The sequence below is a fragment of the Ambystoma mexicanum genome, chromosome 2p (assembly GCF_040938575.1).
Source record: "Ambystoma mexicanum isolate Mex_15411 chromosome 2p, UKY_AmexF1_1, whole genome shotgun sequence".
Classification (NCBI taxonomy): domain Eukaryota; kingdom Metazoa; phylum Chordata; class Amphibia; order Caudata; family Ambystomatidae; genus Ambystoma; species Ambystoma mexicanum.
Genome location: NC_090923.1, coordinates 1,043,330,003 through 1,043,357,218, shown reverse-complemented (window position 1 = coordinate 1,043,357,218; position 27,216 = coordinate 1,043,330,003). Strand labels below are relative to the sequence as shown.

Genomic DNA, 27,216 nt, shown 5'->3' with positions numbered 1-27,216 from the left:
TCAATAGAGTTTGATAGGATCCACCGAGTTGGGCCCCGCAGACTGGAACCAGGAGCTCGCCCTAGGGACGTGCTGGTGGCACTAACATCCTATGCCATAAAAGAAAAGATTCTGAAAACTGCCAGAGCGACCACCGATTTGACAATCAATGGGAGCTCGATCCAGCTGTTCCAGGATCTGGCACTCTCTACCCTACACAAGGGGCGCCTGATGCGCCCAGTGACTAGAATTCTGCGGGATAAACAAATCCCCTACGGATGGTCGTACCCGTTTGGCCTCACATACAGCTGGGAGGGAAGACAGAAGAAAATCAGCACCTGTGACGAGGGCCTTGCGTTGTTGGGAGTGGAAGAGAACCAAAGCCGAGAAGAGAGTGGTCGGGTTCAAAACAAACAGCAGACCGGGGCCAACACATGGCAATGGTCTAGATCACGCAGGAGCAGGTCTAGGAGAGAGCCTAATCTTAGAAGTCCAACTAACACCTCACCACCTCAGGAAGCTTAAAGTTGATAACTCAGGACGCCCCGGGGACTCCAGCTGAAGTTGCCTACAGCAACCTCCTAATATAATAGCATACACAGGTACAGGCCTGCAGAGGTGGAGTGGGGAGGTGCCGAACCTTGGAATCCAAACCGAGTCAGGGTTCTCTGAGACCGCTCGGGAGCAAAGCCCTATACAGTGACCCTAAGCCCCAGTTTTTCAGAAGGGGGGATTATGGGAAATCTCAGTCAGAAGGGCCACATAGGGAGGGGAGGGGTAGGGGATACTGGGGGGTAGAGAAGCAAAACACAGTGCAAATAGCGGTAGTATGAAACAGAATAGAATAAAAATCCAAAGAGCAGGGACGGGCTTCACTGAGGTGAATTGGGAGCGGGCCACAGAGAGGGGGGACCCCCCATAGAGGAAGGATGGCAGAATCTAATGTAATTTCCCTGAACTCACAGGGGCTAAATTCTCCGACTAAGAGGAGGGCCATACTGGAAAGGTTGAGGGCTAAGAAGGCGTCTATTGGGATCCTGCAGGAGACCCACCTACTCCCAAAAGATGAGAGGAGGATGTCCCACCGAGCTTTCCCACAGCAATTTTACACCTCCAGCGGGGAAAAGAAGAGGGGAGTGGCAATCCTGATAGGACGGGACTTAGAGTTCAAAAAGCTACAACTCTGAAAGGATAGTGGGGGAAGATACCTCGGGGTTAAAGGGAGAATAAAGCGCTGTCTGTATACAATCCTAGCTATTTATGCCCCCAATGAACAGCAGGATGTATTCCTCTCGAACCTACTAATCCAGTTGGGCAGCTGGTGTGAAGGCCAGCTGATAATAGGCTGGAACTTTAGCTGCGTCATGGACCCGGCGCTAGATAAACCCCCCCCCCCTACAGCGGCGGACCAAAAGAATAGGCAAGCACTGGGACGCCTCTTCAGAGAACTAGGGGTCATAGAGACGTGGTGATTCTTTCATGAGGGAACCAGGGAGTACACCCATTACTCGGCGGTTCACCTGGGCTATTCCAGGATTGATATGATCCTGGTATCAGCTATGCTAATTCCCCAAATAACGTCAGTAGAAATAGGAGTGGAATACTGTTCGGATCATGCCCCTGTCATGGTGGGGATGGACTGGGGAGAGGGAGCGCGGAAACAGAAGCCACCTTGGAAACTAAATGAACTCCTCCTGAAGGATAAAGCGCTAAGGGCCCATATAGAAAGCACCATCAATAATTACTTTAAAGAAAATGATAACGGCAAAGTGAGCTGGGGGGGAATATGGGATGCGGGGAAGGCAGTGATTAGAAGGGAGCTCATATCTCAGGCGGCAACATACTACAGGAACAGGTCCCTCTTAACAGAACAACTAGAGAGAGAAGTGAAGAATGCGGAAATTCAACACAAAGCCCGGCAAACAAGGAAGTCCCTACGCGAACTCAGGAAAATCTGAGCCCAGCTCGAGAGCCACATGGCAGAGCGCGTGGCCCAGACACTATTAAATGCGAAACAGTCCTATTATACACATGGAGGCAAGGCAAATAGATTCCTGGCCGCTAAATTGAGAAAAGAGAAAAAGGAAGGCCCAAAATTACATTACGCAACTATACGACAAGCACAGCAACCCCCACACAGCGGAAGCAAAAAAGATGGAAATAATATTGAACTTCCATGGAGACCTCCTGTGTAGAGAGAACCTGGACAGGGCGAAACAATATTCCTACATTCACTGAACCATCCGGCCACGAATCACTGAGCAAGAAAGGAGTGACCGGGGAAGCCCGATCAAAGCACAGGAGATCAGTGATGCAATTTCAGCACTTCCGACGGGGAAAGCTCCCAGCCCGGACGGCTTCAGTAACGGCTACTACAAAACATTTTGCATGCAACTTCTGGCTCCATTGACCAAGCTCTACAACACAATCAGGGAAGAGGGTCGAGTGACACCAGACATGGGGCGATCCACAACCATACTGCTATTAAAGCCTGGGAAAGACCCCCGGGAGTGCTCCAGCTATCGGCCAATCGTATTGCTAAATACAGATGTGAGAATATACACCAAAATTTTGGCAACAAGAATGATGAGGATCCTTCAGAACATAATCCACGAAGATCTGGCAGGATTTGGAGCTATCTGGAAATGATGATGGAGGCCTTCGGATTTGGACCAAAATTTATAAATATGGTGCTAGCTAACTACCAAATCCCGGCAACTAGCTTCATGATCAACGGACAAAGCACTAAATACATCGAAATTCGCAGAGGTACGTGACAGGGGTGTCCACTCTCCCCGTTGATATTCACGATGGCAATGGAGCCATTTGCCATGCGGGTTCGGCAGGACACCGAAATCAGGGGCCTGAAATTTAGTCAGCCAACTCACAAAATTGCGCTGTATGCCGATGACATCATGCTTTTTATGAAAGACCCAGAAGTAACGATGCCCCGAGCAATGTCACAACTACAGGAATTTCGGGAGGTCTCTGGATTCCCCATCAATTTCTCAAAATCCAAAGCAATGAACATTACGGAGAAGAGAGAAGTGATTGAGCACCTAGAGCAGTACTTCCCAGTGCCGTGGGTGAAAGACTCACTGGAGTATCTGGGGATTCGCATAACGAGCGACCCGCATAAGCTATACAAAACGAACATACTCCCCCTATGGAAACAGTTGCAGGGCGATATGCTCAGGTGGGAAACCCAAGAACTGTCATGGCTCGCCCGAATCACGGCAGTAAAAATGACTATCCTCCCTCGTCTCCTTTATGTGGTGGGAGCCATTCCAATGACCATTCCCCCGGCCAAAATCAAAGAACTGCAAAATGCGATATCCAAGTTCATTTGGCAGGGGAAGAAACCTAGGGTCCAGAAGCACATCATGTCGCGCTCACTGCTGTTCGGAGGCCTAGGAGTGCCGGACGTGAAAGGTTACGTACTGGCAGCTCAGCTGGCCCCAATGTTACGGTGGCCTAACCCCGATAAGCAAAAAGGCTGGTGTCAAATGGAGCAAGCGGCCACAGCAACCCCTCTAAAAGCCCTAATATTTTTGAAAATGAGGGACCGAGAGAAAGGGGGCCCTCTTCTGGAAGCGACCAAGTGGTCCCTGCTCAACTGGGACACCGCCCGGAAAAGGAAGTGAATCCCACGAGGGCTAGGCCCTAACACCCCATTAATGCACAATCCGAACTTCTCACCGTGCCACCAAAAGAGGTTCTGGGACGGGTGGGCAGGAGCCAAAGAATTGACCGTACAAGATTTATACATTAATGGCACCCCAATGTGCTTCACAGAATGCCAGCAGAAATTTGGCCTTGATGAAAATGAGCGATTCAGATACACACAGGTCAGGCACTGGATAACCCACCCAACAGTGAAACAGGCGGGCACAAGGACACCAATAGGCCTGGAGCTGACCTTACGGGAGGGGCAGACAACGAAAGGAGTGACCAGACTTTATAGCCTACTCTCCAAGGCGGAAGAGGTGCTTCCGTACCAAGAGAGCTGGAACAAAGACTTAAAAGTACTCTTAACAGAGCAAGAATGGAGCCAAATCTGGGCGAGAGCACACGGCACCTCCAGATGCACCACAATTAAGGAATCGGCATATAAATCATACCTTAGATGGGACCTGACCCCCCACCGCATTCACAAAATTAACAGGTCTTATTCACCTAACTGTTGGAGAAAATGCAGAGCGAAAGGCGACCTGTACCACATGTGGTGGACGTGCCCCAAGGCAAATGTATTTTGGAAAGAAATATTGGGCCACATCAAAGACATTACAGGGGTGGAGTTGCCGATGTCCCCAAAAACGATATTGCTGGGAGTGTCTATAGAGGGGATTTACGCAATGTCAGGGCCCAGAGCCACTCTGATTACCCATCTGCAATCAGCAGCGAGAATTTCCCTAGCACAGAATTGGAGGAACGCCCTCAATGCCGGAAAAGTACACAAAGTTCTTAACTATATGGTCGCCCTTCCACGACCTAGTGAAAGACAGAGAAGCCCATTACTTCAAGCGTTGACTCATTTATACCCAAGACTCATTTACTCACCGGGAAAGCCTCCCAGTTTGTTCTCTACAACCCAAAAGTTGGGGTTCAAATGTTTCAGGTTTAAGAGGGTGTAAGGTGGGGGGGAGGGGAAGAGGGGTAAAACAGGAAACTCTCGAAGGCTAATAGACAAACGTCACACAGAGGAGCATACATCTGGTGACGCGCAATACTCTAACAGACCATAGAGACCCAACATGGGGTAATGTATTTGTTTCGCTGCTTTGTTGTTGTATGCCTTCGATTAATAAATAAAGTTGTATAAAGAACAGCCAACCCATATAGGATGGGGAAATCAGTAAAAATATATTCCCAACTAAGAATTTCTTTTCCCAGCCTCTACCACAGTGTAAAGAAGAAGGCAGGCTCTTAAGGGGAAGGGTATGTGATGATTCACAGGATCTTGTCACTTCCCCCCAGAGGGGAGCCCTTCTCTGTGAGGCTTTGGAGGTGAGCCCGCTTTGTGATACTCTCCCTAAGGGTGGCGGAAAGCGGGACCTCACAGGGAGAGACTTTCCACTTGGGGATAAGGACTCATGTTCCATCAAGGAACTCCCTACACTCCTTTATGAGGAGTCGACAATAATATCTGATGACCACTCAAGTCAGTCCAAACCAGTTACTATCTGTTACTGCAATGCCCTCAAGAATCCACCTCAACAGGATAGTTGTACTGTGAAGAAGAAGAATGTGAGAACCATGTAGAGTACTCTGTGGTTGGCAGCCAACCACATTGGGACAAAGAAGGTAGACCAAGGAGCCACAAGTCCTCAATCAGAAGATACAAAAGGACTGTGCGTTTAAGCTAGGGAGGACCCAGTATTGTCTGATGAAAAAAGAAGGACCAGTGAAATTTGTCAATAGAGCCCTAAAAGTTCAAACCCAGGCTGAGTAAGAGGTCTGAAGACACTGACACGTCCTGAGCAAAAAGGACACCAGAAAGCAGACGGAGAAGGCAGGGAGTTGAGCTGTGTGCCTGGGAAGAACCTGGTGGCGGGATCCAGAGAAGACCCGGTGGTCCTCAAAGTGTGCCAAGACTGTACCAAGAGGGTGTGATGATTCACTTGATGTCGTCACTTCTCAAGAGGATAGCCCTTTAACATGAGGCCAGGGAGGGGAGGCCAGTACCCAATAGTCCCCCAGGGAGTGTTAAAATGGAAGAGGATCTCATGGGGAGGGACCCAACCCGGTGGATATGGACAAACACCTGGGTAGAATCAAACACAACACCCCAACCCCAGCCGAGACAAAATATTTGCCACCTTTCGATCAATCCGCCTTCCTAGCACTTTTATCTGCTATAATCAAAGCACCCCTATTATTTTGACTGAGACGAAGAAGATTAATCACAACATGAAGATTACCGAACAGGTGACCACTAGGACGAGGGGGGACACAGGAGCAATGAAGAGCAATACCAAGAAGGAACCAGAGTCAGATAGGTTTCCATGGAGGGGTGGTTGCCCCTACGCCATACAAACCAAAGAAGTACTGCCTATCAGGGAGACACAGCCAAACAGGGTGATGGACTGCAAAGCCCGGGAGACGTGGAGAAGGCCAGAAAGGAGCCCAGAGCAGTCTGCTCATGGAGTCAAGAGGACAACGGGACTCCTTTGCTCAAGGGTGCCCAGACGGTAACTGGAGGCTGGCAGATTGTGACGCGAACGCAAGAGGCAGCATCCATACAGTTGCTGCAACAACCGGGCAGGTGATCCACGTGGTGAAGACACTGAGACACGGAGATGCCCGCTCAGCACAACGAGTAGGAGAAGGACCCCAGGAAGAACCAGACGCGCTTCAAGTAAACAGCCACGGTAACAGGAGAGGTGCAGGGACCGGTAGGGGTTGAAAGGTACAGGAGGCAAAAGCCCTGTACTGATATAACAAGCGGGACTAGCCCTCTCGTGTCAGTAGTTGGGAAGCGAGGCAGCTTCTCGGATATAAAGAGAAGGGGAGGGAAATAAGGGTTGGGAACCCGAACCATACTTGTGAAGTGATACGAGTCATTTTCCCTGTGGCAGTACTTGGCAGAGAAGCAAACCAAGTGGGCCAGTTCAAAGAAGAAGAGAAACCAGAGTCTCGGACCACAGCAAGAACGTTTTACGAGTCATCTTTCTCGTGGCAGTACTTAGCAGAGAAGTGAACCAAGTGGGCCAGTGCAAGGAAGAGATGAAACCCGGATTGCGTTTCTAGGTGTGAGGCATAATGAAAAGAAGACCAGGGGAAGGGAGTCATTCCCCTGGTTGTAATGAACTGAGAACAAGATACCAGGAGATAGGGAGTCATTCTCCTGTAAACTCAGTCTAGAAAAAGCCTGGGGAAGGGAGCCATTCTCCCAGGCTGTCTGAAACCGGACATCAGAAGAAGGGAAGTATTTCTCTTGGTCCAACAAGAAGAAGAGCAAAAGTATCGTTTGGAAATCTACCATCAGGGGAAAGGAGACATTTCCCCTGATAATGTGTGAGAAAGTATTGCTGGGGTATTTACCATCAGGGGAAGGGAGCCAATCCCCTTGACAACATGAAAGACGCAAGTCTAAGACTTTAGCATGGTTTCAACAAGCCAGAAACCCTGACCCAGGACAAGGGAGTCAGTCTCCTGGGACCAGAACAATACTGCCATATTCTTTAGTTTCTAGTGTAAGGGACAGAAGTAAGGTTTTCTTGACAAAGGACAGTAGACACTTTTTAGTTGACAAAACATCCTGACAGTCACCTTATCTCTTTAGTTGAGGCAGGGAAACCCCTCTTATGTTCTTGCTTTGTTTCTTTTTTCTTTTTTGTTTCTTTCTTACTTTTGTTCTCTCTTTGTTTCTTTCTCTCTTTCTTTCTAAGTCTTTATCCCCAAACATGCCACCTTTGTGTTAGCCTCCGTCTTCTGCACCCTTGCAAAGGGCTCAGCGAATCCACGAAAATAAGAAGCGAACGGCCTAAGCAGTTGTGCCAGAAAGAGGAACCAGACCCCACAGGAAGAACCAGTGACGCCTACTCAATTAAAAAAACGGCGGGCGATCCGGGTGGGGGGCCAGTTGGAAAGACAGTGAAGATTACCAAGGGACTAATCATACTCGTACCAGTACAAGTAACTATTGATAAGAAAGTGAAGATTACCTAGGGACTAATCATACTCATTATAGTACAATTAACCTTTGAAAAGAGAGTGAAGACTACCATGGGGCTAATTACACTCGTCCCAGCACAAGTAACTATTGGAAAGAGAGTGAAGATTGCCAAGGAGCCAATCATAATTGTACCAGTATATCTGAGTATTGGTAAGAGAGTAGAGACTGCCAAGGGACCAGTCAAACTAAATCCTAGTAAAGAGGACTATGTTAAACCCAGTAAGGAGCACCACGAAAGCCATTCAAAGTACTTCCAGAAAACTATCGAGATTTATAAAAAGAGTATGAGGGTGCAGAATAAGGCTGGGACACAAATATAGCAATGTTTATGGGCAGAAATCTTTAATATATGAAAAGGTGTTGGAAACATGCCTCTGCGTCCCTAAAACTAAGAGGGGTTTCTGTGCCTCTAAGAAAACAATAATTTTGACATTCTGACAATTTCATTAATGTCTGTCCCTGATGTGTCGCAAAAGGCCTCCTTCTGTCCCTAACACTAATAACATAAACTAACTGTGCAAAGATGATCTCTTCCCAGAGTAAAAATGTTCTTTGTGATTCCAATAAACAGACATGCTCCCACACTCTTGGGTAAAAAGTGCCAGAAATAAAATGTTCAAACTGTAGGCTTGCAAGGTTAGGATTGTAAACCTTTTTCCTAGATTCCTTATTATCGTCCTCTTTTCGTTTTGGGCCTCTCTGGCATTTAGTTGATTAACCAAATGCCAATGGGTAGTTCACAAGAAGATCTTCCTTATGCTTTGCCTCTTTTCCCGACCAACTTGGCACACTCCTTTTTCCAAATATCGGATTTGCAGTGCTGTATTTCCTTCTGGGTGTGAATCCCTGACTCCCCAACTCTATAACTGCTTAGTTCACTCTCCAGCTAAGCAGTTATGCTTTCAGAAAAAAACTCATTTGGGCGAGAGTCCCAGACTCGCAACATTCAATCTGGGTTGGTATACTCTCCTGCTAAGCCTTCGTCCTCTCGATGACTGCCTCTCTATAGCTGTGGGCCCAAAACTTGTAACATTCACTGTTGCTTTGTTTATTCTTCTACCAAGCAACAGTTCCAATATGGACTGTTTCTTTTTGGCTGCAGGTCCCAGACTCGCAATATATGGTTTGGCTTTGTTTCAGTTTCTCATATGGGTGCGGGTCCCAGACTCGCAATGTGTGGATTGGTTTGTTTCTGACTTTGAAATGGGTGTGTGTCCCAGACTTGCACTCAGTGTCCAGGGTCCCAGATCCTCTTATTATGGCCTTCGCCTTCATCCCCTTGCTCCCCCGGACCTCCTGTGCCACTCGCACAACCCGCGTACCTGTTTGCTTCCCTCTGGAAGGTACCAGCATTTTCTAAGCAGCTACAGCTTCTCTGGAGGCTGCGGTCATGGTCGGGGCTTCATTGCGTTCATTGTGGTCGGCAGCGGCTTCCTTGACGCCTGCTTCCTGGGGGTGTGTTCTCTTTGCTAGGTGCTTCGCCGGTGCTCAGGGTGCTCGAAGGGACCAAATGCCAGTAACATAAGCGGTACTGACTCCTGGAATATTGCTTGTGTTTTCTTCCACCTCTGCTTTCATCTTCGCTCCAGCTGGCTGTCGCCCTTCTCGCTGCTGCCTGATTTGCCAGTTTCCTCCTCCTCTGATCGATCTCCCTATCCAACTCAGCTGTCTGATGTTTAAACTCCCACATTGGGAAAGGGAGTTGCTTTGGACCGACAAAGTTTGCTGGAAAACAAGAGCATTCATTCTGCTTCACGAAAGTGGTCCCTGGACTCCTGATCATCTTCCTCGTCTCAGTACTTAAAAAGCTAGAATGTTCATTCTCTTTCTCCATGGAGATCCTTGGACTCCTGATCATTTTCTTCTGCTCAGTATATGTCAGAGTCAGATGTGAGATATTCTGCATTTTCTAAAGTTTGTGAACACTGTCAAGTATATTAGATTGACTAGCTTGACAATGGGCTTCATTACTAGGTCGGCAGTAACCTGCCGGTGCTACCGGCGGGTTGCTGCCAACACCGAAACAACGATTCCGCCGCCTGACTTCCCGGTGCCACCGGGACATTACAAGTCCCGGCTGAGCGGGATGTCAGGAGGCAGATTCGGTAACTCCCCATTCCTGTGGTGTCCTAGGACTACACAGGAGTGGGGAGATGGAGGCACCAGCACCGTTGATAACGGTGTCGGTGCTTCAGCCTATCAGAGCCAATGCGCCCGGCAGGGTCAGGCCTGCTGAGCTCTATGGCCCCTGCAGGCAGCCTCGTAGAGTGGCGGTCTGGAAACAAGGGTGCCGGTAAGATTACTGGCACCCTTGTTTCCGGACCGCCACACCCGGAATGAGGCCCAATAATAGTTATTGGCCTTATCACAAGGAGGGAGGGGAGGATGGGTCTTTGGAGAGGGTTCTAGGGGTACTAATGCAGGGGCATACCGCGTTCTCTGAAGATGGTCATCCCTAATCCCATAAGAAGGTTCTTCCCCCAAATGATCTACCCTCGGTGCACCACCCCCAGGGGGACTATTGTACTGTGGACACACCGCCCTGGCCCCATGGGAAAGGTCTCCCCCCAGGGGAGAATTGACAACATCCTCAGATTCATCACATACCTTTCCCATTATGTCGTTGGTTTCATCATCTCCAAGTTGAAAACGAGACAAATAATCCACATGGCCTGTTCTTTACATCTTCTGTATTCAACTCGAAAGTAATAAGGTTGGAGATCAAGAAACCAGCACATAATTCAGGGGTTTTTTGTTTTTGTGGAGACTTATCCAGGTGAGGGTTCAGTGGTCGTTAAGTAGTCAAAACTTTCTACTGGTAAGATAATACTTCAAATACCCCACCGCCCACTTGATAGCTAAAGCCTCCAGTTTGATTGTCGCATAGTTGTTCTCTTGTGGAAAGAGGTTCCTGCTGGCATACAGTACTAGGTGCTCTATTCCCTCGTATTCCTGAGACAAGACAGCCCCTAAAACAGTCTTTGAAGTGTCGGTTTAAAGAATACATTCTTTCGTAAAATTAGGTACTTTCAACACCAGGGCACTACAAAGGATGGACTTTAAGGTACTAAAGCAGGCCATATCAGTTATGTCCCACTTTACCTTTTGGGGTTCTGCATTCTTTAATTTGCTGGTAAAACAGGAGGTGATAGAAGAGTAGTTCGCTATAAACTGCCTAGAATACCCTACCAGGCTAAGAAAAGATCTTAGGTCTGGTTTTGTTTTTGGCAACGGGGTCTGCTGTACTGCTCTAACTTTTTCAGTTTGGGGTTGCAGAGGTCCATTACCATTAAAAAATAAAATAATACTTGACTGTGGATTGAGCCAGATGGCATGCTTTTTGGGTTAGCGGCAAGACCAGCTTTCCTCAGAGCCCTGGTAACCTCTGTGTTGGAGTAAGAGATGGACACAAGGGTGGCATGTTCTTTGGCAAAGACTTTTATTAATAAAAAAAACGGGGGGAAGTTGGAGGAAAACCAAACTGACCCTATCTCTAAGAGGGGTTTCCCTGCCTCAACAAAACTAGTTAATGATCTGTCGGTGTCAGAATGTCCCAAAGTAAAGTTCGCTGTGCTGTGTCCAAATCTTAACCTATCGTTCACAAGCTAAACTTAGTATAATATGCTAAGGGAAATGTCTCTTGGCTATGTGCCTGTAGCCCAGCTTTGCAGTTCACTGCAAAATTCCAAAAGGTGTAGAAAGCAAACAAAAGGTCCACCAGACTCAACCATTGAATTCCCTTTCCCCACAGTCTTTCTAATTGTATCCATAATAGTAGAAAAGCGAATAAAAGTTCCACAAGACTTCAGGGATTTATTCTCTTGCCCCAGAGTCTTTCCAACCTTCTTGATAGACCTGACTCCAAGGCCCAGTGAAAATGCAGAGTGGCCTGGACACCTTTTCCAAGCTGTCTTGTGGGTGCCACACCCTTGCGAGCAGACCCCGCTTCCAAGTACTGCGATGAAGATGAGCAACCTGGATGCCTTTTCCAAGCTGTATTGTGGGTCCCAGACCCTTGCTCAGAACCCCTTTCTTGGTCCACTATCCTGCCAAGTGGGCTACTGCACGATCTTGTTTTCAACAGCTTCTCTCTCTGATTTCACCTCCACCCCACAGTCTTGGTTTACTCTCCTGCCAATGTCTCTGAGTGTCAATCATACTTATAGGCATAGTGTTTCTTCTTAGTACTATAAGGGGTGCACCTCCCCAGCGTTAGTTCCATACCCCTTTCACTTGGTTCACTTCACGTTATTGCTATGCCCCAGCCTTGGTTTACTCTCCTGTCAAAGTCTGCAAGCGCTATTTCTAAGTGTAAAGTTTGTATCCCTTCTTATTGTTATTTGGGATGTATTTTCCCAATAAGGGTCCCAGACCGCCTTCAACTTGCTGCTGTGCATCAGCAAATATTTGTATGTGTTAGTCCTTATTTTACTTAAGGATTCTTGCCTCTCTGGGTCTCCTGTAAGGAAGACATGGTATCAAACAGTGAAGACAGACACAAGTGATCACAGTTCAAAGGGGTTTACTGAACTTCTATGAGTTGATAAAACACCTATCTAAACCTAAAGCTAAGGATGGGAGCAAGCTACGACCATCAAATAATAACACAGTTCTAGTGGAGTCTGTCAAAATGAAAGGCCCTATACTAATAAACCTATTGCCAATCCTTACTTCTAAATACAAAATGGTGAGGGATAACAATGTATGCAAAAGAAAAGTATTCAAGAAATGATATGTCAGGACAGTTGGCTTCCCTTCGCCACGTTTTCAGCACGGGGCAAGGCGGCAAGTGCGGGCTTCACACACACTCTGGCTTCTTGGCCATGTAACAGTTCGACAGATAGGCATCAGGGCCTTCCGCCAAAGTCTCTCTCGCAAGGACAGTCTCTTATTGCAGAGGGCTTGATGTAGCAAACCAAACACAAAAAGTTCACAATTGGTCTCCCTCCTTCGGGCTCGGACCACGGGTCCCCCTCATCTGGGCTCAGACCCCTTTTCTACAAGGTTCACAATTCACAATTTGGTCTCCCTCATCTGGGCTCGGACTGTGGATCCCCTTCTTCTGGGCTGCGATCCCTTTTCGCCTGAATCGAATACTTTCGAATGTGCAAGGGGTTTTGCTTAAACCATCGCAGGACCACTTCAATCCCTTTACACAATTGTACTTTACATACTTTACATACTTTACATACTTTACATACTCCCTTGTCTGGATACCGTACAGAGACTTTCGATTGAGCATATTTACGGTGCCGGACCACTCTGTCAACGGTATTGTATCCTTCTTTTAAGTTCAAACATTCACCAGCAATTTAGCTCTACTCGCATCTTTCATAACACGCTTTTAACAATGTTTGTTCGTTTTACAATGTTGCCGCTTGCAACCTTGGCTTCAACACAGACCTGTCTGGCCTCGGTTTCTCCAACTCACCGTCTGTGTTGTTCTGTTGTTTCTTTGTTCTTGGACCCAAGGACAATACGAAGTTGTCTGCAACTCCTCCCCTCTGTCGAGAACCACCCCCACTGATCTGAGGGCCTGTGTCAGGACAGGCAGTTGAGCTTGTCGTGAAGATGACGAATTCTTCCTGCCAATGTACCCATCAGGGGTACATAAGAACATACTGAGGGATCTATTAACTGAAAAAGGTAGGACGCTCCCGGATCACCACTGGCTGAAAAGAAACAAGGTACAGTATCTGAAAACAGAACTTGAATACCTTAAAAGGTTGCAAGTAGTATACTCAATGAGCTAACCTGAACTGGGATTTGGATACTCCCGGGACCTCCGGTTGTATGGTGGCGTGGAACTATAAGCATCCCATGGTAATACACCCGAAGATGGAGTTCTCTTTAAGGCCAGGAGTTGGGTCAACCCTGTAACCAGACAATGCGGTAAGCAAAACACTACAAAACTGACACACGAGCAACAATACAAGGAGACTGTTTGGTTTCTTACCATAGAAGTCTGTCCGTGATAGCAAAAGAAGAACAAGTAGAATGGAGAGTCTTTGTCCAGGTAATGTTCCCCGAGACCCGACGTCACAAGAACGCCTACTGAAGCTCCCCTGACAACAGACGGCACGAAGACGCCTAATAGTCCAAAACTATTGCTCCTAAGGAAGGTCTCTAAAAACAGAGTTGGGCGTTTGAGGTACAGAGCAGAAAGCAAAGCAATCCAGGAAACAGTCCGTGTCGGCGTGTATCTGGCATACGTGGTACAAAACGCAAGGCGAAGGCAGTCCGTGACATCAATTCCGGGTCTAAGTAACAGAAGATCAAAACAGTACCTGCGACAAGGAAAGGGCAATCCGGCAAGCAAGCAAAGTCCAAGAAAACACAAGGGTCATAGATACAGGATACTAGGGAAGCTACTGACAAGGAAACAAATTCAGAAGCACCAAAGCTGAGTGGAGGCGCTGCTTAAATGGAGGAACACCTGACCCGAGAAACGCAGCGCTGCTGCAACGATGTGCCTCACGACATATCCGCAGGGTACCAGCGTCTCCATGCGAACCCCCAACGCACACAAAAAGACACGCCGCGAGCACCAAGCAAGGAATCTCTGCCATAGCGAAACCTGGAGTGTAGGGGCCTGCGCTTAGTTCTTAGCAACAACTGGGATGTTATATTCTTGGACAATAAAGTAGATCTATGAATGTTGCCATAGCGCATCAAGCGCGTGGATGTCACTGGTTTCCTGACACCCTCCTTGGTCAGCTACGTGGGAGGGTCCTCGATATCTCTGACACACAATGCAGAATTCTTCATCCTGGTTTCCTGGTCTTACGCTTTCTGCCTTGAAGGTTTCTTGAAAGTAACAGCTTCCTGCCGAAAAGGTCAAGGGGCTTGCCCTTCTCACGAACCCCTCGTACCTTGACATCTTTCTCCCCTCATTCAGGTGCAGATTCGAAACTACTGTACCTTTGTCTGCTTTGCCTCGTTCATAGTGTGCTCTCGTGCACTGCCTTTTATCTGTGTTGGGAAGTTTAATGATGAAAGTCAGGTGTGAGTGATTGTCAATAATTGCCTGACCTCGCATGACCATAGTATTGGGACATGTCAGGTACACGGATCAGGTGTGAGTCTGTTTTCTCGCAGAATGGCTGTCTGTGTAAGAGTGTTCGTACAGGAAAAGGTGGGGTTTAGTTTGTAAATATCCCAATCCGTTAAAATGGGATAAAGGTGTTACAGTGAAGAGAGGTATACTGTGTCTTGTCATGTGGTGTCTCACTCCGCGAAGTCCCCTCACCCAGGTAATCCTCCTGCACTGGTCCACCCCCAGGAACTGGATCAAAAAGTGATGGCCGTGTCCTGGTCACCTGGATGACAGATCCCTGGGGACTCGTGGGTGAGACACCTTCTGGTTTCTCACACTCCCCAACCCTGGGGTTAGCCACCCTAATACCTGCAGGGTCCTGGCAGTTGCCCTCCGGTTGTCTTGGGGTCTCATAGGATCTTCTGTAGCCTCTCCAGCTACGGGAGCTTTCTCCGGTCTTTCACAAGCCCATCCAGTAGCCCGACTGTGGGTTTTCTGCACTCCGTCAGTCTCCGTCCCCGGCGAGCGTACCTCCTCCTCTGCGGGAAGCTTCCTGCTTTGTGGGACCTTTTGCAGACATGCTCCTCTCCCCGACTCCTTCTGCTTCTCTGGTCTGACCTTCTCTGCATAGCTTCCCGAGCTCCCGGTCCGTGCTGAGAGGTAGAAGACACCATTGTTCGGTTCCCTCTCTTTTTTTGAAGGACAGCGGGCCAGTCAGTTGCTTCGAACAACTAGACTGCAAGCCTTGGTTCTCAGCATTGATATTCATTGTTCTTGGCCTCTTCTTTGTGTCAGTACTGTCATTGAATACCTTATGGGTGTTTGCCTTCTCAGTGGTGTCTATCTGAGATGTGTAAAAAAGGTATATTGGGGTAGATGATGGGAGGTTAAGAGAAGGTTTTATAGGGTTAATGGGACACTGCGTTCTCCGAAGATGGTCACTACTCTCAACTGGGTCCTCCCTGTGATGCTGGAAATGCATCGGAAGGACAGGGCCTCTGAATCCTCGTCCTTTATTGCTTTTTATCATGTGTTCTGTCTTGTTTTCCGCACAGGAGTTCAGGTGGGACTCCTGGTGGTACGACCCTGTACTCCTAGTGTATGTTTTTGGGCACCTGTGTGTGGCCCACAGAGCAGGGTACGAGCTGGTGGCAGCTCTGTGCTGAATTGGCAGGTGCCCTGAGGGTCCTTCATTTTGGGATGCCCAGGCCCTGTCATTGGAATCGGTGATTTCCTGATAGGAAACAAGATGGCCCCTGTGGCCTCTTACTTTCTATCACCTGTTACCTTACTTTTCCCGAAGTCCCGGGAAGCCCTGACTCTGTCCGTTCCCTCTGACTGGCTTTTGGGTGGAAGTTCCATTTATGGTGTTGTGGGGAAGTGCAGGCCAGACTGGCTGGAGCCTTTCCAATGACTGTATGTTGTGGGTACGCCCGTGGGGTGGGACCTGGGTGAATGGAGTGTGTGACGAATACTCATTCTGTGTTATGGGTGTCTCGTATCTGGTGTTTACACAAAATGACTGAGACAGCCCTGCCCGAAACTGGTATGAATGCAGTGTGTAGTGCTGAATGGCAGAGTGCTTGTCCAAATCCAAATTCTGTGTTGCGAGTGCCTGGATGGCGAAGAATGGCCTGAATATACCGTGCACCTGATTGGCTGTCTGACTGCCTGAATGCCCTTCTGGATGATTGGTTGCCTGAGTGTGACCCAGCAGAGTGAATGAGAGCTCAACAGTATATCTGGGGACCTCTCACTGCTAGAAATCGTTCAGACGCTGAAGTTGATGTTGATAGTTACTCTCGAAGCCTAGCCGGAAGAAGAGGGTGAACCGCTGTTCCCCTCCTTGCAATCTGAAAGCTACTGTGCCTTCTGGAACTGATCCAAGAGAGGGCCTGGCTACGAGACCTTTCCCCGAGCTACGAGGGACCATTGTGCACTAGCTGGTCTTTGCCAAAGCTCCCTGGTAGACAGACCTACGGAAAGGCTGCTGACCGGAGAAGGGGACTGCTGAGGAGAACAAAGAGAAGTATCGGACAGCCGCCCACCGTCGACGACCGCTGTCGCCGACCGGAGCTGCAGTGCTCCCTTTGCCTAAAAACATTTTGATCCAAGGACTCCCTTGTTCATCATCGTCGACTGCTTTCGTCCTGCCAGAGAAAGTCAAGGCCGTTGACGACCAAGGAGAATCCGCCGGTGGGTTTCCCGCCACCCGAAGACCGCAGAGACTCCGGACGACTCGACGCCATTGCTGGGCCAAAGTTCTTCATTAACTCTTTGCGGCAACAAACACTCGTCGGCGAAGTGCACCATACGCCTCAGCTTGCAGGACGTTTTCGACCGATCATCAACGAGCACCGCAAGAACACAAGCTGCTACCGCAACAACAGTGTTCACCCCTTTTTCCTCGTGGGATCTCGACGATCCGTGGCTCCTGCCTTAAAGGGAGCCGCTCAAGAAGGATCTGTCGACGACCCGACATCGAACTCTACTATTCCAGGTACATTGGGGTTGTAGAACTATTTAGAAGGAAATAAGACTCTTGTGAACACTATATGGACTGGGCTTGTACGATATATCTTTATTTACAGGTTGCCCAGGTGGGGGGATCCTCATACAGAACTGTCACTTAGTAGATAAAGTACTGTTCTGCCTAATTGTTCGAACCAACTGCTTTTCCTCCTATGTCTATTGTTGGTTCTCTTTATTACTTGATTTGTGTGACATTTAAACCAGGTACAGTTGATGCACTTTAATGAAATCGCATAGTAATTGTGGTAAATGTAGAACTGTGTATATATTTGCCATTGTAGATTAACTGAGCACAAAGTGAGTTATTGTGATTGTGTATATAACCTTGAACCTTAATTATATAAAGACTGTGTTTTCACTAATACAGTGTGTGGACATTCCTTTGTGAGTGCTTGGGGACTACACTGTACTTAAGAACCAGCCTGGATCACCTCCTGAGAAGCTAGGACTGGATTGCTCGTCCAGTGCTACCAACAATAGAGAATCTTGGATGGGGTCCTCTGTGCCTCTCCTCTGCCATATAGAGAGCAGGAGTAGACACCCCCCTCCAGTCTTTACACTCCCTCCCCATGAGATACTCCCGCTGAGGACTAGATACATTATTGCCCTCATTCTTTACTAATTTCTATTTGAACTAATTGTACTTTATTTATATATCATGCTGTCTACTCATGATACCTTAATGTGTACAGCTCCTATGTTCAAGGCTGTGTGAGCCTGAAACTATCATCAACCCTAAGCTCATACCTGGAGGGTGATTAAGAGTCACACCAAGAAACATTTATTTTTCTTTCCAAGTGGATATTTAATATATAAAAATAATGTTTTGTCTATCTTGTTATCTACATTATTGATATTAAATCTTGTATGTGCTGTGTCACTCAACTGTGTTCAACTATTTCTTCAAATTCTTTGGAACCTTTTTGTCCACCCTTGGGATGAATGCATTTGTATTCTGATCAGATCCTGCCCAGACATTTATTTCTGCATTTTGTCATTAGGGCTTGGGGAGCGAGTTCATTTTTCACAGACTGCACCCCCTTTAATACCATTAGCTTGATGTTAATGATATTTATTTAGCTCTGAGTAAGGTCCCCTTCACTGTTTTTGGTATCCTTTTGTCTGCTTCCATTTTGTGTGACTTTGCACCTACATATTTCAGGTTTCTGCACAACACATAGGGAATCCTATTCAAGTTGCATACTATTTAACTGTTCCATTAGAATGTCATTTTCTAAGCTAGATCTCCTGACTGATAAGAGAGCAGATACCCTAGCCTTCTCCTCTGAGGAGGTTAACCGTTGTCTAACCTTATAAAAGGGACCCACCAAGACCAGCAATTCAAAGATAATCCCAACCAACTAATAAGACAACTAGAGTACTTGAAAATTCATAGGGAAATTAATCAGAAATGACATGCAAAAACGCTGAGTCAATATTATATGGCTCAGCATATACCACAAGGATTGAGTGTATTGTTACATCCACCACTCTGTATGGACAGCCCCCAATTTGGTGAAAGATGGTATGCGATTCGAAATAAATGTTTACTCAATCTAATACTCTTGACAATTGAGGAGTTAGCTCAGAATCTTTACTCATTAGACTCTGAAATCAATTCTATTAAAACAAGCCTATCACAATTGATGGTTGGGGAAGAAATTCATTAGATCCTGGAGAACGTCAACACCAAACTAGAAAGCTATCAGACGGACCCACAGGCTAGGAAATTGAGAAATTTAGACGAGACACTCTTGACTATACATCAGACATTGTTTATACTTGACAGGAGTACTACTCCAAAAAACCATCATCAAATCAACACAAGAGCGGCTCCTCATCCTCTGACATACCAAGCACGGATAGTGAATAGGGAGTCACCAGGACCAGGCCCTCGCAATCATGTGCGGCTGCAACTGCGTCACAAAGAAACATCCCCACAGCTGACGAGATAACTCCATCGATTGAGCCAACCACAATCCCAATAGCCTCAACTACTTCTGCTTTTTAAAAGCATACCCAGGACCAGACAAGAGCAGAATTAAGCAACCAACCCTCCTGATAGACCGGATTGTGAACTTGTCAGAAAACACATTGTCAAAATGTCAACGACAAACATTATCACTGGATCTATCATTTGTGATGACCAATGACTCTACCTTGCTACAAGAACGGATTGATTGACATACATTTTTGCATAAAATTAAACTTGAGGTATTTCTCGCAACAACAGACTTCTCTTCATCAGTTGAAGAAGAGCCTTCAGAATATAGAGTTAAAAACAAAGAGTGTATTTCATCCACCTGTAGCAAATAGAGCTGTTGACATTTTTGAACAAATGGTTCTGGATGATTTCAAGTCTATCCACTTAAGCTCATATAGGAAGGGCAACATGAGTGCAAACCATCGAAATGTATTGAAAAGTCTAGCTGATAATCCAGCAATCACATTCAAACCAGCCGACAAAGGGGGTGCCCTTTTTATACGGTTGACTATGTACGTGAATGTGAGAAACAACTCAGTAACAGCAGTACCTATATACCACTACTAAGTGACCCGACACCTGCTATACAACCACTCATACAAGAGGTTCTTGGACAGGCAGAACCCAATGAGCTTACCTCATCTAAAACCAAGAACTTCCTGACAACAAGCCACCCTCTAACCCCTATCTTTTACATACTCCCAAAGATACATAAATCACTAAGAAATCCAGCAGGACGGCCAGTTGTTGCTGCTACCAACAGCATACTCGAGCCACTTTCCAACTACATTGATCTGATTATGCAACCACTGATTAGGCTCACATCTACTTTTCTGAAGGAAACAGGGGACTTTCTGAGACAACTGCATTCTTTGCAATTGACAGGAACAAACATTTGGCTATTTACAAGTGACGTGATCAGTTTAAACACAATTCCGCTCAAAGAAGGACTGAGTTGAATGGAATGGTTTATCCTTCAGCACAACAATATAGGAGCTGATAAGACCATTTTGTTTACACTACTCAAACTAGTGTTGAAAACAACTTCTTTCACTTCAAAGGCGATTTATTTCTCCAATACAACGGTACCTCGATGGGAGCCAGTATAGCTGTATGTTATGCCAATGTTTTCATGCATTACTTTGAACAGCATTTGAAACTGACAATTGAGATGCACAATCACATTTAGTTTTCTGTCGACATTATATTGACAATATTTTCGGGATATGACAGGGTTCAGAGACTGAATCGACTTTTTGGGAGGGGTGGAACACCTTACATGATCGCATCAAATTTACCTTTTATACAGACGAGACAGCAATTCACTTTTGTGACACTTAGGTACAATTGAGTGAGGGGAAGTTTATTATATCGTTATACACAAAACCAACCGACAGAAACAGCTTCGTACATGCTGAGTTTCCACCCCTCGATCACTATGAAGGGGTTACCCTTTTGTCAACTTGTAAGACTATGCATCATCTCTGACCCAATTGAATATGATAAACAATGTAACGTGATACTGGAACGGTTTAGAGAAAGACACAATGCAGACAGTGTTTTATCTGTTGCTAAGACTAAAGCTTTGTTAGTGACATGAGATACACTACTCCAAGAAAATCCTCCCTGTGAGTCGACCAGCTTGGTTTACACATACACCTACTCAAGACAGAGGACTTGAGTGAAACAAATAATATCTAAGCACTAAGAAATTCGGTATCCGGTCATTTTTTCAAAAACGTATTTTCAAATCACCATTTTGTCGAAAACATTTTGTTGAAATGTTTTCCCGAATGTATTATTTTTTTTATTTTATATATTTTTTTTTGGTTTCACAAGTAAAAACAAGGGTAAAAAAAAGGGGGGAACCCACCCATTTCAAAAATAAAATGTAAAAAAATAAACATTTGAAGAAAAAAATATTCGGCAAAATTGTTTCGAGAAAATGGCATTCGAAAATATGCCATTCGAAAAAGTCACTATAAACCAGAAATTCTTCAGCCTAATGAGATCACTGCTAACTTATTCCCAAACATACCAATTGCCTTGCAAAACAAAACATATTTGTGCAAATCATTTGTCCACAAAGAATATGAGGCTTCCGAATAGTGGACGTCTACCAAACTTGGTACATAACATCATTAAAGGGTCCATTATCAATCACCCCAATTTTGGTAAAAAAGATTAAACTCAAATCTTTGTATATGTGACTCAACAAATGTTGTATATGGCTTGAAATGTCCATGTGGGCTTGTGAGGGAGTGACAGTGAAAACCAAAGGAGCACAGTGTGCAGCACGCAGGGCAGGAAGGGGTTAATCAGGGTGTGCTCGACGGTTACGTGAGTGAAGGATTATGGGTATGGATGCAGAGAGAGGCAGAGCTGGGCTAATGAATTGGCTCTGTTTTTTTTCTTTAAAAATGAAGAAGCAGTCTGCCAGGAGAGAAGGTTGTGCCACGAGGGACGGAGGAAACTGCAGGTCACAGGCTGGAAGAGGCGTTTATCTGGCTGTATTAGCCGGCCCGGGAAACAGAACCAGAAGGCTGACGTGAACGGACGTAGAGGCGACAGCGGAAGATCAGTGCCACGCTGAATGCCACCCACAAGGGAGCAGGTGAGCCTACCAAAGATTGCTGTGAAAGTTGGAAGGTCCAGGGCCAGTGCCACGCAGAACGCCACCCACGAGGGAGTAGGCGAGCCTGTCGAAGATGGCAGTAAACGTTGGGAGGTCCGGGGCGAGTGCCACGTGGAACTCTGCCCACGGGAGAGTAGGTGAGCCTGCCAAAGAGAAAAGTGGTTGGGCCGGAGAGAAGGGGGAACTCTTAAGCGGAATGCCGCCACCTCAGGATTTGTTCATAACCAGGACAGTCTGGGCCAGAACTTTACAAGCATCGAACCCCCATAGGAGAACTGAGACACCGGGCAGGGGTGAGGTAACCACTGCCCTACTACAATAATGTTAGACTACTTATGTGTAACCATTCAAAAATAAAGTAGCGTGTATAACTTACCTTAAGTCTCTGCGTGCTGTGTAACAAAACCCCAGTTGGGACAGGGCTTTTTTTTTTTACGTTGGACTAACCACATGCAAGACCAAACTATGACAGAGTGAGCACAAATCTCAGATATGGACTCAGAACCCACATTCACCAGTGGCAATGCACTTTAAGGAAAAGAAACACTTGGTGGCACAGTTACAAGTCATCATCATGGAACAAGTACAACGACCGAGAAGAGGTGGAGACCTTGAAAGACTTGTAAACCAACGCGAAACATGGTGTATTGACAAACTCTCCACCCTAAAGGCGTGAACATGAATTTTGATTTGAACTGCTTTGTACAAATCACCCTGGAGTAATTGTCTTACAGCATTTTAGTTGTCCACTTCCTGGACGTGTCCTGGGTTTTATTTCTGGCACTCCAATTTCCTTTTACTTCACTGGGGAGACCTCTTCCCCATAATATCACTTCACTTTATATAGCCGCATGGGGCATTGTGGTTTACACTCTTCGCCTACAGGAATAAAGATGACTCCAGGACTCAACGCCGTAGGAAATAAATTTGATTGTTTTATTGCACAATCAAACATTTGAGAATGTAGCCCTCTGTTAGCTGATCCCTGCTAGCTGATTACACGTGTTTTGGCCTGAGCCTTTATCAAATCAGTGCTGTCAACATTAACATCATTATACCATTAATTGAAATAAACACACAGAAAATAAATGGCACACATATGTTTCAAATTTCAAAAACAAATTGCCACCATATCCCAAGGTATGTTCATATTTCAAAAAGACAGAGAAATAAGGATTGGCGAAGGGAAGGATTCGCTGGGGTTAGAAAGACAAGTCATTGTAAACATACACCAAAGAATAATAAGAACATGAGAAAAACACCAATCAAGCAATGCAATATAAAGAATAAAAAGAATAATAAATGATGTAATAAAAATAAAAAATAAAAACGGGAAAGAAAGGAAAAAAATCAACAGAAAGAGCACATTAGTTCAGTTGATAACTGGTGCATAATTCAACACCATACGTAATAATGTGTTTCCGGCAAGTGTTGAAAAATTGGCTTACCCGATATTAGAATAATAAACTTCATGCGACTGTTGTCCGGTAGTTAGTAAATGGGACAAATCCCCAAATATCAATGGTCTGTAATAAAAGTTTGGAATAACCCTAAATTAATGCAAATACAGATTCACCCCTCAAACTGCCAATTCTATTGGTAAGGGGGCAGGCCATTGCTGTTGTGGAGCAGAAAGCATGTCGGGAACTCATCATAAGACAGTTATCTACCGTGGGTTAGACGTTTAGCGTAACAATTACATCTTATTTATACATGGTTAACTTATTAACAATTGAGGTCAATGGTACTTATAAGTTGACGAACATGTAGGGTAAGTGCACATCCTCGTGCTGTCAGATTCAAAATTATACGAGTGATCCATTGTTAACGAATGCTGATTTATTTATTATATTAGCGCAAAACTGCTATTGCGTGAGGCTAACATGATCGTATGCGCGTTGGGAAAGTGTCCCTAACCGCACTCTTCGGCTAACTCACTTCTTATGACTCTCACTCTGCAAACCTGTTATCTACACTCTGTTTCTTATGTTTACTTTCCTGCAGCCACCTCTAAAGTTTTAGGTCACCTTGCTTCAACAGGATCCTTTATCTTTACTGATCATTGTGTAATTAAGATGGACCTAATTCCTTTGTGATTTGGTCCTCTATCGATTACTTTACCCTCTCCTGCCATACAGCAATGGTTATCATGACGTTGCTTTGTGGTGTATACCTTAACCAGTCTCTCTGTTCCCAATGAGGTTTTACTTACACACATGGTGACCTAGTGTTTTTGTATTCGGTGTGGTCTCAGGGTGCCTTGCTCTCCTGGGCGGTGGGTCCCCGGGGCCTCACGCCGTGCAGATGCCTGTGGACCCGGTCCACAGAGCATAACTTTTCTTTTTATTCTTTATTTGTCTGACTATTTTCAAATGTTTCTATCCACTTTTGTTTTTGTCAATTTTTGCAGTTACGTTAACATAATATTTCAACTCGTTTTTTTAATTTCATTTTTAAAAAATCTTTTTCCTCTTTTGATTAATTATTTTCTGTCAAACTGACCCTTTCTATGGGACGCTACTTTGCGTTTACTAGATCACTTCACTTTTTTCTAAGATCTCACCCACATGTAGACTAATTTCTCCAGTGAACTAATTGCCTTTAACATTAGCAGCACCAACAACCCCAACATGGCAGACCTGTCACCAATAGATCTAGGCACTTTTGACACCGGACCTTAGCATCACTTCCATTTTTCCAGGCTGTATCTTTACAAACATTCTGCATGGCGGATCTGTGTTGCAGCGGCTTTTTGAACAGCTACGCTTTACAGGCGAACAGTAAGTATAGCGCCATACTTGATGTTGTTACTCTGACCCATTATAGCAATACAACATTTCTTACTGGATTATTTGTTTTTCTCTCTGTACATATCCATTAGTATTCTGCAATTGGCTCATTATTCGAATCTGCTGTGGATCTTCACATGGCGTGCCCTCTGACACCCTTAATCCATTTGCTACTAGTACCCAGGTACTTGCATTTGCTTGCCATGCACAGGTGGTGTGGCGATAGACTTTTCTTGAGTAATGCCCCTACAATGGGCCTCATCAGGGTGTGGGAGTAATAGTGTTACTGCCGCATTACTGCACCGTCCCAACTATGAGTTGGGTGGGAAGTTAGAGGATTCACCTGCAGCTCTGAGCTGGAGGTAAATCTGCTGACTTTCGCCCATTTTTGGCACAATTACTGCAGCGGAATTACCTCTGCAGTAATTGCACCGAAAATGCCCCATTGAGTCCAATGGACTCCATATAAATGGGGACTTACACTGCTACTTGTAAGGCGGCAGTAATATCGCCGGACCAAGTGGCAGTAACAGTAATTGTGTTGGACGGTATTCTGCCGGTAGACCGCCCAACTCTTGATGAGGCCCAATATGTTTTTCTTTACCTTCCAGGACACTCCTGGCTGTGTTTTGAATTACTGGTGGTCTTCTATTCTGTTAAGTGTGTCTTGATTTAGAGACACACTAATAAGGCTGGGCATTTGGCTATTTACTTTTGTTCCTTTGTCAGTCCTAAATATTAATTGGAGACAAATCCTAATACATTATCATTTCTCTTGCTCTTTCACAGAAAAACATAGAGGAGGATAATTCCCTGATGATGGTGCATTTAGGCCCTGAAACGCATTGAACTAGATACATAATTTCCCTTTTTTCCAAATTTTTATTTGTACTAATTGTACTTTGTTTACATATCATGCTGACCACGCATGATACATTAATGTGTACAGCTCATATGTTCAAGGCTGTGTGAGCCTTAATCGATCATCACCCCTAGGCTCATACCTGGAAGGTGATTAAGAGTCACACCAAGAAACGTTTCTTGTTCTTTCAAAGTGGATATTTCTAATGTAATATTGGAAAGAAAAATGTGGACTATCTTGTTATCTACTTTATTGATATTAAATCTTGTTTATATTTTGTCACTTAACTGTGTCCAACTATTTCATCGAATTATTTGGAACCATTTGGTCCACCCTCAGAATGGGTGTTCTTGTGTTCTGAGCAGATCCTGCCCAGACATTTATTTCTGCATTTTGTCATTAGGGCTTGGGAAGCGAGTCAATTTTTAACCAACTGCACCCCCTTTAATACTATTAGCTTGACGTAAACTCTTAGTATGTTAATGACATTTATTTAACTCTGAGTGCAGTACCATTCACTGTTTTTGGTATCCTCCCGCTGAGTAACACCCCCATTTGAACTATCGGGTAGCTGCCTCACCTCCCTGGCCTCATGCAAAGGGGCTCCCCATCTAAAGCTTTGACGACACCTCAGGATTCATAACACCTCGTAAAGGTGTCTCAAATGTTCTTTCCAAGTTCTACATGAATAACTATGTCATCCAAGTAGGCCCCGTAAAAGAAAGAGAATGGTCGGAGAACCCAATCCATTTATCTCAGAATGGTCGCGAGTGCCCTGTGGAGACGAAATGGCAGAACCTTAAATTGAAATAGCGCGACAGAAGTGAAAAAAGACGTCTTCTCCCGGTCCGCTGCATTTACTTGTAGCTGCATATAGCCCTTCGTTAGATCAATCATGGAAAGAAAAACTGCAGATCCCAGTCGATCAATAAGATCATCGATCCTTGGCATAAGATAGTTATCAAATTGGGATAATGCCTTTAACTTTCATAATTCAATACAAATCGCCACGATTGATCTGGTTTCATGACTAGGACTATTGGCAAGGACCAGGGACTTTTTGATGGTTCTATTATATCGGAAGCTAGCATTTTCTCTACTTCCTGCTTGACTATTTCTCTACGAGCTTGCGGATGATTTTAGATTGACAACGTTATGTGGGTGGTATGGATGTGATGGAAAAACCCTTTCACCCCCCCCCCCGGGTTCGCTGTCAAAAACATGAGGAAACTGGTTTAACAGAGTTGGAACGTCCTGTTTCTTACTGGGTGATAGTTCTGCAGGAGACTGGCGATCAACACTAAAGTAGTTTCAACTGGATGCTCCCTCCACTCCAGATTGATGTGATGAATCAGTGTTTTGGCACTCCTATCCGGCTGTGATACCCGATAATCCCAGGGTTCTGTCTGTTCAAGGATTTCGTAGGTACTATGACAACTGGAAAGCATTTTATGTTCTGAGGTTGGAAGGAGTACCAACAATTTCTGACCAACAGAAAAGGAATGAGTGACGGTATTGTGGTCATAGTTAGCCTTCTGATGTTGTTGGGATTTCCTAAAATGTGAATGTACTATAGATCTAACCACCGCCATATGTTCTTTTAAGCGTTGGACAGTTTGGGATAGGGGTAATATGGCCTCTTCCCGGTTTACCACGTCTCTCTTAACATAATCCAGAACATCCCTAAGGTCTCGGCCATATAGAAGTTAGAAGTTTCAAAT

At 45.6% G+C, this 27,216-nt stretch overlaps 1 protein-coding gene across 6 annotated transcripts in view; it reads right to left on the bottom strand.

Moving 5' to 3' along the window:
* The window catches only part of PELI3 (pellino E3 ubiquitin protein ligase family member 3), a 418,904-nt gene that overhangs the window by 244,865 nt on the left and 146,823 nt on the right, over positions 1–27,216 (bottom strand). For 2 of the 6 annotated variants that reach the window (XM_069644928.1, XM_069644933.1), the window contains exon 2: positions 23,293–23,370. The exons of the other annotated variants lie outside the window; for them this stretch is intronic. The gene's annotated coding sequence lies outside the window, so the exon portion shown is untranslated. The remainder of the gene's footprint in view (positions 1–23,292; positions 23,371–27,216) is intronic. 6 annotated transcript variants of the gene reach the window in all.